Genomic DNA, 13407 nt, shown 5'->3' with positions numbered 1-13407 from the left:
CGCGCGTACGCGCAACAACAGAGTGAGCAGCCCCGCTGTGGCTTTCGATGACGTATCGAGGCCACCGTGGGCTATACTTCGAAACTATATACAAGAGCAAGGTATATGGTTTCGTCATGTATGAAACAATTAGAGCTTTGAATACATTTCGCAGCCTCGAAGCGCCCGCACTAATTGCTAACTGCACAGCGTAACGAAAACATTAACGATTCGGATTCCCAATAGGTTGATTAAAGGGCAAAAGACGCCGTGGCGCTTGCTGCACGGCATCTAATGGCCTGCGTGGTTGCTTGCCTTTTGACACTATGGACCGAGCTTTCATCTGTGCACCTACGTGTCCGTCGTGCTTCTCATTCCCCCCCCCCCCCCCCCCCCTCGCTCTATCTCTCTTTTAAGCCCTGCCGCAGCTTAGGAGAGATAATATCATTAGTGAAGGTAATACAGTACGGTACTCGAAGTGGAAAAAAAATAGTATCTACTCGCGGAGTCGTGCTGGACATGGTGGTTGTTCTCGTCAGATCATCGAAAATAAACAGTATTGGAGAACCTCCTCCCCACCTCTCCCACGTGTTCGCTTCATCATGTTTATTTACTTCAAACTTTATTATGTTTAGTTTGAAAAGGAGGTCCCCCATAGCAGTCTTTGACTTCGGGACCTCCTCCTGTATATGAACGTCCTATATTTTTTCTATTTCTATTCCCCCTTTCCCTTACCCCTAGTGCAGGGTAGCAAACCGGATGCTCTTCTGGTTGACCTCTCTGCCTTTCCTCTCCTTGCTCTCTCTCTCTCTCTCTTTCCAATCGTCACAATAAAACCGATTTTGATTCTTACTCGGCGCCATGTACGTGGTACACTCTCACCGAACAGCAAACCTGAGTTTAATGAGTCTGTATTGAGAGGAGTAATGAGCAGGGCGCCTTCATGTTATTGGGCATCGCTACGCGTCACAGATGGCTTTCGCGAATGCGAGATAAATCTTCTTCTAAATGATTATATGTATACATATACAGAACGTTCCGGCTTTCTAGATTTACTGTGCCATATAAGCGACAAGCTAGGAAACTTGCAGGCCGAATTTGGAATCAGCTAGCGCAAAGACAGGGGTAATTGGAGATCGCAGGGAGAGGCCGTCGTCCTGCAGTGGACATGAATACAGGCTGATGATGATGGTGATGATGAGGGACAAGCGGAGGCCATGTGCATTTCAGAAGCCCGTGTGCATTGCCGCATTGTTCCCTTCTGATGCGTTCAAAAGCATAAGACTAGACGACCTCGACTGTGCTTATCTGTCACAACCTTCCGTTTGATTTGGGTGCGGAAGAGGTCCGTCTCAGTTGTGTACATACAACTACGTTCATTACCGCGCAACGGCGCAAGTGTTTAATATATCTGGATTGTTTTTCGTTACACGAGCCTCATATGAAGGGAGTCCTGCGATACTGCGGAGTTCGGCGAGCCAATCAAGCGCCCAGTCCTGCGCTCTCCTAGTGAAAAAGGGTAAGACCATGATCACAGAGGCGAAGGAATTATGCATGCATGCATGCATGCATGCATGCATGTATGTATGTATGTATGTATGTATGTATGTATGTATGTATGTATGTATGTATGTATGTATGTATGTATGTATGTATGTAGGTATGTATGTGATGTATGTATGGATGTATGTATGTATGTATGTATGTATGTATGTATGTATGTAGTATGTATGTATGTATGTATGTATGTATGTATGTATGTATGTATGTATGTATGTATGTATGTATGTATGTATGTATGTATGTATGTATGATGTATGTATGTATGTATGTATGTATGTATGTATGTATGTATGTATGTATGTATGTAATACACACTTTCTCTGAGGCACTATTCTTGGTCAGTGTAGATGAGGCAAATTGGCTCAAAAAGCGAAAAAAGAAAGGGGCTTCATGGCGACAGCTAGGAACCTCGTGATAGATGAAATAAAGTGATATGACCTGAACGCGATATGTTCTCTGTTCATTCCATGTGTGTACAGTAGGTTTAAACTACGAAACATGTCGGGAGACAAGACTATCTTCGCTTCTCTTCCGTGCTTCTGCCGATCACGTGCAAGTGCGCGCACACACACACACACACACACACACACACACACACACACAACACACACACACACACACACACACACACACACACACACACACACCACACACACACACACACACACACACACACACACACACACACACACACACACACACACTGCGAGCCACTGTTTCTGACCTAAATTGTCTGCTTTCGCCAGCACATTTTTATTCGCTGTTCCAAGAGGCTCATAATGACCAAAAATAGGGGTGCGCGAATAATCGAAGCTCTCGAATAAGGAATCGAATAGTGTCCTATTCAACTCGGTCTTCGAATCACTATTCGTAAATGGGAATATATTTCGAATACTTATCGAATAGGACATCTCAACTTAACCCAAAGATACATAAAGTTGGAGCAAAGTACGGTAAATATTCATCTCCGCGGGCATAATATAGACAATAAACATAAAAAACTTGCGTACTGAAGCTGAAGCAGGTGACATCAGTTAGGTAGCCATACTTTACCGTCCGTACTGTACAGCGATCATCCGAATTCTCTGAAGGGCCTGTGCATGCGAAGAAACTACTTATTTGCTCGTAGTGCCCCATTTGTGCTCTTAATGAACAACGCTTCACAAGGTACTATGCAATGACACAAACTTGCTAACTTTAGGAGTACTGGGACGTCAACATCTCTTTATATTAATTGAGATAACGGGTATGCATTATTCGAAAACTATTCGAAAAGTATTCGGATATTCGACCCGATTCGCTTTTGGCACAATTCGATTCGCATTCGATCCGGTCTCAAAAATCACTCTTCGCACACCCCTAACCAGAAGCAATCACGAGCTCCTTTGTACCCTTACCTAGCAATTGAACATTACCTTATTCTTTGTGTATACGTCTGAGACCTTCAGGGTAACAAAATCGCTGCCGAAGGAAGGAAAACGCTGTTGAGGGTGGTGCGAAATATATGAGGAGACGACATGTAACAAGTTGAATGCATAATGGTTGACATAGGACAAATATGACCCTATACGGTGGACTCGAGTATACCGATAATGATGACGATGGAACATTCTCAGAACTAATACGCTTTAATTCTGCGAATAAACAAAAACCACGACTCGGTTTTGAAAACGCTGAATAAATAAATTCTGTTAACTAGGTAATTTGACGTTGTAAACTGCCTTGCAAGGTAGCGGTCACCTTTCCAGTAACCCATGCAGTTGCAGAGGTGTAACTGCGTCACCTGCCACAGGCGCTTTCTTTGTTAATGCACTCAAATTATTCAAGAAATCCTGCTGCGTATCTTCATGACTGACTGTATGTCAGTCAAGCGACAGCAACTGTGACTGCACTATGTGCTTGTTATCGTAATCAGGAAACTTCGTATGACTTCGTTTTCTTTTTTTTCTTGTTTTGCGCTCCGGAGGCCTGTAACTTTAGGCATGATAGCATCAGACGATTGCTTAGGTTAACAATGCAAGTATAAACGCAACAAAATACGCCACTCACGCCGGCCATGTCAAGTAAAATTGGCCCCGTTTCAATGTATGCAAAAGTGTACCACAGCGTCACGCACAAAGCGGACACAATGGAAGCCTTTCATCGGACCACACCGCTTCATTAGACCACGTAACAGCCGGTCCGTTGTCTTCTGCGTACGCGACCGTCGTTTTCTTGTACACACAGAGTTTTGTAAAATCTACGTTCGGCGGTTTGCAATGGAGAGATATAGACGAATAATTAAAGAACACCGTTTTACGGTACTCGAGAGGATCGCAACAGCAAGCGATTATATATATATATTTTATTTTATCCATTGATTGTGCACGTGTGCGTGTGTGTGTGTGTGTGTGTGTGTGTGTGTGTGTGTGTGTGTGTGTGTGTGTGTGTGTGTGTGTGTGTGTGTGTGTGTGTGTGTGTGTGTCTGCGTGCGTGCGTGCGTGCGTGCGTGCGTGCGTGTTTTCCACTAAGAGTTCCCAGCTGCGAAAAACGTTCTGCAATACCGCAGCACGCGAAACAGGCGTTCGGGTTAAGTAGGACCGTGACTGCACCCATACATTTCGGCCAGGCAGACCATCGCGCCATTACAACTTTTTGAATTCTGAGAGAGAACGAGAAAGAGAGAGAGAGAGAGAGCTGTTTAGCTACACAGGACTGCTTATTTGCTGGATCACAAGCATAGACAAGAAAGACACCATGCAGCCGTGAGAATGGCGGTCTTGAAGACGCAGCGGAGACAGGGTCGCAACCCTTTCGGGGATGGGTGGAGGATTCCGCCGTGTGTAGTACTCACTCAGTATATTACACCCACGCACGAACAAGCGAAGAGACCCAGAACATAGACGCCCCGTGTACTCAGCCAGCTGTGGCGTATACGCTATAGGCTGCCATGTCCCCGCCCTTCGGATTCCGGGCACAGCGACCGAGGACCACACCCGCCGCCGTCTCGTTATCTATACGCACACACAAACGCGCACAGAGAAAATTTATCGCGCTCGTACGCGTGTTTAGGGCCAACGCGAACACGCTCCAGACAAGTCGCGGCCTGCTCATTTTTACGCTCTTGGAAGTCTAAAACCGTACAACGCGGGAAAGCCGCTGGGGTGTGGAGACAAATAAATGTAAACCGAAGGGGAAAATAATTTCCGAGTCACGAAGACAAGTTGGAAAATTGAGTCTGACGTATGGGTGACGTAGTATTGCTACAGCTTCGACGTGCCATGCGCTGTTATTTGCAGGGTAAAACGAATTACACCCATTGCTCGCCTCCTTTCGTAACATCACGAAGACATGTTGTGAAGATGTATGAATGAATTGAAATTGAAATAATATTCTCCACCAGCGGAATCGTTTTCTTTCTTTCCTTCTCTTTCATTTGTGTGTGTGTGTGTGTCTTGAAATGATGCGTGGTGCGTAATGTTTCATTAACTGTATTGTTTGTTTACATATCGCTATTATCATGTGTTTGCTTCGCAAATGTGCACGGCTGACTTCCGTTTTGATTTTAGTGCGGCAAGTTTCTTTCGAGCTGCCGTGTTTGCATTCTCATTTCTTTTTCATTGCGATAAGAATTAAACGGTCACTCGAGGCGCATTCCCGCCGTTGGCGCCGTCGCCGCCGCCGTGCTGTCCTGCTATCGTCGGAGCATGCGCGGCTCCTGAAAGGCGGAGGGCGTTTGGCTGCAAAAACGACCGCGCGAAGTGGACACACCGCAAGTGCCACGCCCAATCGGCTCGTTGTTGTCGTTGCCTGTCACGTCTGTTCCTCCTTGGAGAGCCACGACAGCGTCCTTTTCTTATCCGCGCTACTGGCACTAGCGTTGTGCGCACGCATACTACAATGCATTTCTCCGCAAAGTTCGGGAATTAATATCTCGAAACTGATGTCATCCTGAGAATTCGATCCAAGTTGATCCGATCCGCCTTGCGAACTCCACGGCTAGAATTTGTGAATTTGCAATATGGGCAATAAGGGCATTAATTAAAAACTTAATTATATAGTGAATTTTTGTTAATTAGTCGAATATACATTTCAATTTACGGTGCAAGTAATGTCCGCCTCTCCGAGTAGACCAGCTCACGGACTAGAATTGTGCTATCTCCCACAGGCAACCTTTAAAAATTTGCGAAAGTGTTCGCTGAAACACCCTTTATAAGCAATACGAAGCAGAAATAAATAATAATGTAAGAATACCAGGATTTACAATTATTTTTCAAGCTGCGCTTTGATGTTACACAGAAACCTACTTATGGAAGCTCGCTGAATATTCTTGGTACATAAGCACGTACATCTTCTATATATAGCCTTGCCGAATCTCGTCGTACTGCGCGTCGTGCTACGAAGCGGGGCACCTTGCGCAATGGCCGCGGAGCTGCATAATTGTGTTTCGACTCACTGTTCCAAAAATGACTTGTGACAACCGTTTCCAAAAGCAAACCATTAAAAGTGGGAAGACCTATAAGGACCGAAACTAGTCCGTACTGCTGGAGGCAGTGGTATTGCAAGCGACACTCTTCATGCATACTCTTCAGGATACGGTCAGCACTAATAATAATAATAATCATCAGCCTATATTTTATGACCACTGCAGGACGAAGGCCTCTCCCTGCGATCTCTAATTACCCCTGTCTTGCGCTAGCGTTTTCCAACTTGCGCCTGCAAATTTCCTAACTTCACCACCCCATCTGGTTTTCTGCCGACCTCGACTGCGTTTCCCTTCTCTTGGTATCCATTCTGTAACCCTAATGGTCCACCGGTTATCCATCCTACGCATTACATGGCCTGCCCAGCTCCAGTTATTCCGCTTAATGTCAACTAGAATATCGGCTATCCCCGTTTGTTCTCTGCTCCACACCGCTCTCTTCCTGTCTCTTAACGTTAATTAGTCAGTTAACTGTCGGAGTCATGAGGGAGGTAGTGGTCGAATACTGCACCAGGGAGGCCAATTCCTGTTCTGGTGAGGCAGTGACTTTGATGAAGCTTAGTGGGCCTTCCTAATTTGGTTGCACCTGAACTAGTGTGTAGCCTCACTAGCTCTCGGCAATATATATATTTTTCTTGCCGGTGTCAGGCACCACTCCATGCCTGAAAATGTAGTGGACTAGAGTAGAATTCGAACTTACGACCTTCAGATTTGAGGCCGGGTATTCTACCTCTGCTCCACGCCACCACCAATAATAATATAGTAATAATATTCAAGAATAAGGCTTGCTTCCTTTGAGCTGTGACGCCACGCGGGAAGACCGAAAAAACCCATACATTTCAACGGAGTGTGCTGGCGACAAAAAACCTAATGCATATATAGAAAGAATTTTCTGGTGAGTTTTATTTTTATTTGATTGGCTCATTTTATTTATTTATTTATTGCACACAGTATACAGCTGTGTCTGTGCATTGGGATAGCGGCTGTAATTTATCATATACCTTCCCGTTCCTCAACGGTTATCAAACAAACAGCGGGCGCAACGTTTAGCGCTATCGTATTTGTTCCAAAGCATGGTTCTGAGCGGGGCGTATATATACAGGCCTCCCCGCGTGAGGTCACTCCCAGAGAGCGCGGGCCTTGTGACATTTGTAATCTAGAGCGCATTGGACGAGCTGACAAACCGAGGGTCGTATCCCGGAACGATCACTTCCTGGGCGATACCTGCTGCGACCCGCGACGTTAACATCAACGCCATACGTTTTGCTGCGGCCAAGGACGTCTCCTCTGACGTCACGAAGTTTTAATTGGCTGTCAAGTCTAGCGACCCCGATGCACTATAGACAACGACCCGACCTTCAAATACTACACGAGTAGCGTGTCCGCTAACAACTTTCTCAGTCACATCCGGTTATGCCGCTCCTTTAGCTAACGGGCGCACGCCAAAAGGGATCATCTCAGAAATATTCAAGAATTTGACTCCGCCCCCTTCTGTAGCGCACCACCAATATCCCTACAAGCCTTAATTTGAAATTAATTTCTGGCGATTGGCGTGCCAAATCCATCCTGCTGACTTTCCTCATGAATTCCGAGTGACGACTAGGTGGAAGAGAAAATGTGTATCTAGTGTCAATATCTCGGAGACGAATGTCTCGATGTTGGTCCTAAACTCTCAGAATTACTATACCAAGCGACCGCGTGCCTTGTGAGATCCAACTGCAATCAATTCCGCGCTCGTAATTCGTCTCTGAGGAACCTAATTAATAAGGTAACTAACACGTACATTACTTGTATAGGGTTCATCGGTGATTAATCGGGCAGCATCAAACCGAGCGGACTCACGACCGCCGTTTTTCAGAAAAGGGATGATCCATATACTCGTATAGCATGGTCATGTGCGTCACAGTAGCGAGATCAACGAGAGCGTTATTGTTGCAAATCTTCGAGTCCACAGGTCTCCGCGACCGCTTATATAGTAGGCTCCGTGTGCGCAACTAGTGATCTTATTAATGTCCTTTCTCTCTTTCTTCGGTTTGCTACCCAGTGCAGGGTAGCAAACCGGAAGTGCATCTGGCTAACCCTTTCCTGCCTTTACTTTCTTCTCTCTCTCTCTCTTTGTGAGAGAGAAGCCCACTTTGTGAATCCTGCGGGTGCAACGAAACAATCGCACACCTTCTTTGTGAGTGCCCTCGTTTCAACCCGCAGAGAGCAGCTCTCTCAGCGACGATAGATCAACTGGACAAACGCCCAATAACAGAAAAGAACATCCTTGGAAACTGGCCTACACAAACAACGGCGCGAGCCGCCCTGAAGGCACTGCTGCGTTACTTGAAAGACACCGGACTCAATGACAAATTGTGACTCTGCATTGTGTTACTTAGGACGGAACGTTCACACTATGCAACACGAGAACGCCTTCGCGGACTTCATGACAGTGCCCACAGAAACAGTTCTGTTTTGTGTGCGTGTGTGATTTTCTTTTCTTTCCTTCCTTTTTTGTTTATTCTTTATTTTCAATTATTTTTCTCTCTCTCTTCTTTCGCATCCCTTTACCCCTCCCCCGGTACAGGGTAGCCAACCGGAGATGACCTCTGGTTAACCTCCCTGTCTTTCCTTTACCTTTCTCTCTCTCTCTCTCTCTCTCTCGAGTTTTTCATAGTTTCTTATGTGTATAACAGCACGAATAATGTATACCACCAAAATGCAGGACGCCAACCCTTCCTTTGTCGACTGCTGGCAATCATTCCATGAGACTCCCTGCTTACTCGGCTTATACTCGTCTATTTTTATGCTGCACCGTATATAAGAGTTACACATAATGTCTTCCTCGAAACATCCGCTGCATACGTAGCGTTGCCTGCCCGTGGTAAACCTGCAGCGACACACACAGGCACGCACGCGCGAGATCGGGGCCGCGCCGCAGAGTGGTGCAAATACGGGCTGTCGGGCGCTTTGTCGCAATTGGAACGTCCAACTGCGCTGACAAAGGTCAGGCTAGGCGAGGACGTCTTTCCAACGAAATGCGCCGCAAATTGATGCAAAGTGACGCCGGCGGAGCGTCAGAACAAAGTGACCCAGCCTTTCTACGTTATCTCTCTAAGCAGTGCGGGTATGTTTCGCTGTTTGATTTAATTAAACACAATTAAAGTGACCTAACCCTTTTTTTTTTGCTATTCTCGCTTCTGTAAGCAAAGCAGTGCATGTCGCCCTCGTATCAATTAAACTCTTACTGTAACTTCTTCAGCAATGGATGTGCCTCTACTCGTACTATTCCATGTTTGTCGTACGTACTGCCCATCGTAATCACGTTTCATGTTTCCTTTTTACCCTTTCTCTTCGAATCACATGAACTAGGTTATTGCGCAATAGGCGGCAATGGCTGTCGAAGACTGAGCCTGCAGTATGAGAGCAGCGCCATGAACGGTCAGTCACACATTCGACCGAATTGAGGCGAACTTGTTTCATGAAAAGTAATGTTTGAACTTTAGTTATAATCCGCACCAGTTTCAAAGCCGGAAATTTAAATATCAACAGTTACAACAAGAGTATTTGCTTTCACGCTTTGTGGCGAAGCCTGACGAACAAAAAGACGAGCAAAAAGCGCATAGGTTTAACACAAAGTGTGAGCGTCAATGTGAGCCTTACCTTACCACGAGCTACTATAATAAATAAATAAATAAATAAATAAATAAATAAATAAATAAATAAATAAATAAATAAATAAATAAATAAATAAATAAATAAATCATTTACTTATCGTGCCCAGGAACAACCGTGAGGTCTAGGTGCTGGCGCACGTATACATAGAAAAATAAATACAGCAGGGGAATATCAGTAAAAAACAATGAATAATAATAATAATAATAATAATAATAATAATAATAATAATAATAATAATAATAATAATAATAATAATAATAATAATAATAATAATAATCCGCGTCGCCCGAACACAACACGCACGCACACACACAAGCTGACTGCAAATTTCGAAGGCCGGCAGCATTCCTGAAGGCTTAGTACTAAGGGCAATATGATGCAGCTGACTGTCTTTCCATATTTTTCGTCGTCGTGCACGAGAAATATAAAAACCTAGCGCTTAGATGCGCACGCATGTGTAATGCGCTGCACCCATGTGGGTGCATCATGTGTACCATGCGCTTGTTCAAACGCGTATATAAGACGCTACAGACTCTGCAAGTCCACGAAAAAAATTATGCATGTCCCATGCACTGTGGGATTCGATGTTATATGCGAAGCATTTCGCAAGTAGCTGGCTATCCAGCATCGTTTGGGGTTTTGCAAAGCGTTACCAGGTGTTATTAATCTCGTGTTATGCGTGCATGTCAATTCATGTCATGTCATGCATGTCACTGATGCCATGCCAGTCATGTCATGTGATGCATATCCAGATATATATCTAGTTAAAGAAACGACCACGACGGCATCACAACCGCGAGCATTCAAAGTGCTTAAAGTAGACAAAGAATGCTTCGCATTAATGACACGCACTATGCGTGTAATCGGATTCCAAATACACCGCACGCATCCACTCGCGGATCTCTTTCACAAGCAAACTCTCCCGAGTCGCCGGCTATCAACGCTCTGGCAGATTGCTCTGCACATGGCACCAAGCCAGGACAGCAGACGAGATCATGCGCGCTTTCAAAGCTCTCACAAAGAGAAATGCACATGCATGTCTGCCAGTTGTGCAGATAATTCGACAGAATTAGGACGCCGAGCCAGCACTATAGGAATGGTATTTGCTCAATATGTTGCCATGGTGCTGCGTTATTGTTTTCTCGCTTATCACTTGATCTGCGAGTTTTGTCACGACAGCGACATAAGTCACAGAGAATCGAGGCTAAACAACAGCCACGTTGAATCATCGAATATACCTTTACATCAAAAACAACTTACGCAATTAAACAAAATATAGAAAAACCGCTCTACAAGAAGGTTTTGCCAATTGTGCAGTGACAGAGATTCGGGTTGTCGTTCCAAGCAACGATTTCTCTACGAAGCGTCGAGAGGAGGTGACCATGCGAGCGCGTCGTTTCAAGCGAGTAACGTGAGCGGCGAAATCGTGTTTCAGTGTTTACCCATGCGTTGTCAAACTATTCCAACTTCCGTTCTGAAACCACGTCATCTCACGGCGTATGTATACATATTGTTTGCCATAGAACTTCCAATGAGTCGTCGCAGCAGCAGAGGTTCGCGTCATTGTAACCGGAGAACTTCAGCGCAAACGAGACGCGAATGGGGTGGAAGAAGGCATTGTTATACCATCTCACACCAGTCACAATAATCGAAACACGATAGCGGAGAAGAACCTGCGACGCGATCGTCATCGAAAGACAAAGGTGTAAACGGAGGAGGCATGGACAGTGACTGTTGCAGCAAAAAAAAAAAAAAAAAAAAAAAAAGCCGCTCGGTCGGACGGCCGGCTGTCAAACCGCGCGAGCGACACCAACAGGCACGTACTAGGCCGCAAGCACACGGCGCAAGCGCCGGAATGCATGCACCGGCGTCCCACGCGTCGGGCGGCGGCTCCCAAAGAGCGAGACAACACGTCAGAACAAGGCGCAAACATTCGCGACGACGACTCTTTACAGCCCCTGTCACCTTTCCACTGACCGCGCCAACATGCAGACTGGAAAGCCTGCACGTTGAAGGCTTCTACTTGTGACTTTCAACGGGCGCTGCAGTTGAATAAAGTGAGGGCGCACGTTGCACGCGAGCATCGCGTAATATAGATTCACTTGCCTGCGTTCAAAGTGGCATTCCGTCACGGGGTCGACGACGACGACGACGAAAAGTGGCGTAGGAAGTGGGTGTGTTTCTTCTCCTTCCTTCCAGCGATGACGATGATGATGACGAAGAGAAAGGAGACGCGAGCTCGAAGCAAGGACCGTCCAACGCACAGCGGAGTAGCTCGCTCGGACGTCCCGCGTAGCGATGAGCGACTGACGACAGTCGGCGGCCGCGAGTTTTCGAAACCGCAGCGCTGTTCGCAACACTTGTTTTTTACACACTCCACGGCCGGCCGAGCGCGATCGCCGCTCGAGTTCCCTCGTTGACGGGACAACCGCAGCAGTTCTAACAGGCGACGAGCGCTCCGTATCTCGTAATTTCCCGGATATCTGACTGCTGCTGCTGCTGCTCGGGCAGCAGAGTGACGGCAGTTGGGAGAGGGGGCGCGAACTTGAGCGAAAGCGCGCGGCGTAGCGCAGGAAGTGAACCGACCGAGCGTCAAGAGAGGAAGGAGAGCAACAGAAAGAGAGAGAGAGAGAAACGTTGGAGGTGGTGGATAAAAGATCCGAGCGGAGTGACACGCGAAACAAACAAAGAAGGGCGAGAAATTAATTGACACTGGTTCCGCGGGCAGGCGCGCGCGCGCGCGTTGCGTTGCTTTTAGGGTGCGGCTCAAAAGTGGCGGCAGCGGCGGCGGCAGCGAAGTGGCAAGTGTGCCGACTGGAGAGCCGCTCGGGAGAGAGAGTTGTGATGGGCGGTGGCGTGGCCGATGCGGAGAGTTTCGGTTCTGTCTCGCGCGAGTAAAGTCGTCGCGTGGGCGAGTCGCCCGCTGAGCGAGGCGTTGGCCGAGCCGCCTAGCGCGATGTGCGAGAGAGAAGGGTGAAAGTGCGTTTTCAAGTGTTTCTTTCGTATCTTTTCTTTGGCCGTGAAGGCCGCATCTATCTCCTGCGCGAGTGCCGCCCTCTGCCCGCGACTTCGTTAGACTTGGAGGCGGACTGAAGACGCAGCTAGCCCCCAAGCACTCAAAGAAACCAGTATACAAGACGGAAGAGAACGCGCGCCAGGTATGAACGGGATGAGTGAATACTGATTGAGCGTCTGGTTCGGTGTCCATATTATTCGCGCTTAATTGATGCACTGCTTTGGCCTCATCAGCGCCTGCTGCGCATGACACGACGCAACGATCCCCGCGAGATTGGAGCTGTGAAGGTGCCACACTCGTGGGCTGCTGTTTCCACAGCGAATCCCGCTAACCACCCATACATCTATTTGCCTTCTACAAGATGTCTTGACAAGATGAGCGATACATCTTATAATGTGACACTGACAAAAACACGAACGTCAGCGAGACACGGATATGTGTGCTGTTAACCTTCTGCAGCGGAGTTTCACGGCTACAACACGGGTTGTCCATTATACTCTCACGACGTCATTTTCTTCTCTCCCTCTTGTGCGAGATACTGGAAAATAAGAGGGAAACAAAAAAGAAGAAACGAGAGCGCGGCAGAGAGAGAGAGAGAGAGAGAGAGAGAGAGAGAGACAATGAGAAAGAAAGAGAATAAGAAAAACAAAATAACAAACATGGCAGACCTGCTGGACCTTGCATAATAAACGCCATTTTCCAACGTACGAAGCTGTTCCTTTCGAGC

The 13407-nt window shown here is 46.8% G+C and overlaps 1 protein-coding gene across 1 annotated transcript in view; it reads right to left on the bottom strand.

Moving 5' to 3' along the window:
* Positions 1-12479, bottom strand: part of LOC119441776 (ras-related protein Rac1) — a 50867-nt gene extending 38388 nt beyond the window's left edge. The window contains exon 1 of the mRNA XM_037706384.2: positions 11771-12479. The gene's annotated coding sequence lies outside the window, so the exon portion shown is untranslated. The remainder of the gene's footprint in view (positions 1-11770) is intronic.
* Positions 12480-13407: the final 928 nt, after the last annotated feature.

This window comes from Dermacentor silvarum, chromosome 2, assembly GCF_013339745.2.
Source record: "Dermacentor silvarum isolate Dsil-2018 chromosome 2, BIME_Dsil_1.4, whole genome shotgun sequence".
Taxonomy (NCBI): Eukaryota; Metazoa; Arthropoda; class Arachnida; order Ixodida; family Ixodidae; genus Dermacentor; species Dermacentor silvarum.
This window is presented reverse-complemented; position numbering and strand designations above follow the sequence as displayed.